Source organism: Phyllostomus discolor, chromosome X (assembly GCF_004126475.2).
Source record: "Phyllostomus discolor isolate MPI-MPIP mPhyDis1 chromosome X, mPhyDis1.pri.v3, whole genome shotgun sequence".
Lineage (NCBI taxonomy): Eukaryota > Metazoa > Chordata > Mammalia > Chiroptera > Phyllostomidae > Phyllostomus > Phyllostomus discolor.
Genome location: NC_050198.1, coordinates 24,503,679 through 24,505,734, shown reverse-complemented (window position 1 = coordinate 24,505,734; position 2,056 = coordinate 24,503,679).

Here is a 2,056-nt window from a genome sequence, read left to right as displayed (position 1 = left end):
TAATGACTTGATATTTGTATATATTGCAAAATAATCACCACGTTAAGTCTAGTTAACATCTGTCATCATACAGTTAAAAAAATTTCTTGTAATGAGAACTTTTAAGATCTGTGTTTTTTTTTTAGATTCCATTGTATGATTATGCATTGTATTGCAGATAGAGATTGGGTTGTTTGAAGCCTGTGCTCTTAACTACTACTCTGTGCGTGAGATCAATATCATTCTCCTACTGATTGACTTTATGTGGATGTTGCTTACCAAGGGTGGTAGGATTGCTGGAGTGGATTCATTATCAGGGACCAGGTGACGGCCTTGGCGGTTCTAAGGGAATGGGCCCTGGACCATACTGGTGAGGGCAAAGATGAAACACCTTTGCCCACTGCAGACAGGACAGCCCAGCACCATCTGAATGCTGGCTCATCCTTCAAGGGTAGTACCAGTTTTTTCCCTGAGGTGAATTGTTTTGCAATCTCCATGGAGACCTGAGAGTCCCCACAGTTCCCTGGGAAGTCCCTGAGCTTCCACCCATCAAGTAGTCAGGGTTAGGAGGGGTTATCTGGCCTCAAAAGCCATTTGTAAAGCTAACAAACAAATCACAAGGCAAATTGAGTCCGGTATGTTTCTAGGCACACCCTGCAACTGTTTCATTGTGGGCTTAAGGGTGGGATCCTAAGCCATAGGCCTGTGGGGTCATCTGCACAAAGCCTGGGCAAGTTTTATGGGCCCTTGGTGGACTTGCATGCCTGCTACAATGAACATGACCAACAAAGGGGCCCTTTAAAGAAGAGAAGTTTTATGGCCCTCAACAGTAAGCTGGGACTTGTTCTCCAGCTTTGGGCAGGAGGCAAGGGAAAGGGTGATTTACAGCATGTGGGGCACCTCCCCTCCTGTGAACTTCTCTGGGTTAAAACATGCATCTGATGGTCTCCAGAAGCCTTCAAGCTGGTCCATGGTGAGCAGCTGTGGGTGACAGCTTGCAGCCAAGAAGATGATTAAAAGCTCAGAAAATAGAACTGATGGGCACTCTTTAGAAGAATCTGGATTATTCGGCCTGGTGAAGTAAAGATTAATACCTACCCTCGAGTATATAAGGGGCTCTTACATTGAAGCTGGTGCTCAGCTATTCTCTATTTTTTCAGAAAAAGAAAAAAAATCATAAGATGATGAAGTAGTTTTACATTCCAACAGGAGGAATTAAGGGTAGAAAGTAAAACAAAGAGAAGTGACAATGAGGATTGAATGTTACACTGGGTCACCATGGAGGCTGCTTGAACCTTTTCTGCAGAGCTGTACAAACAGGCTAGGAGTGCCTAAAGACCAAGAAGAGATGGCATGACTTCTAAGGTCACTTTATTTCTGCACTGTTGTCTTAGTGTGGGTTCCCTAAGACCCAAAGGATGTGGATACAAGTAGTTCATTCACTTGGAAGGGATTCCCAAGAAGCACAGTGATGGACTGGGAAAGTGAGCCAGAGTATGGAGGAAGACCAATCAAAGGTGAGCGAAACAGCAGGTGACTTCTGTGGGTAACTGGGGCACAGCTTCACTGGGGAATCTCTGGGAAACAGTGTGGAGCATAGTTGTTCTCCCAAATGAGCAAGCAAGCTGGAGTACTTAGCTATCAATTCCTAACTCCTTTTTTTAAAATTTTACTTTTTATCCTCAGTCAAGGATATGCTTATTGATTTTAGAGAGAGGGGAAGGGAGGGAGAAAGAGAGAGGAAAATAATCATTGATGTGAGAGAGAAACATAGATTGGTTGCCTTTCATATGTGCCTGGACAGGGGACCAAACCCTCAACCCAGGCCTGTGCTTTACTGGGAATCAAACCTGTAACCTTTCAGTTTGTAGGACAATGCCCAACCAACTGAGCCACACCAGCCAGGGCTCAAATCCCAACTCTTGTTGGTTGAGGCACATTCCTATTCCAAATAGTCCTATAGCCACTTACTTGGATAATATAGCCTTAGGGAAATGAGACTAGAGCTTCTGAGTTGGTGAACATGTGAGATGTGGGAAGAATGGTGGATCTGGAGGGGGCATGGAAGCTCTGCACC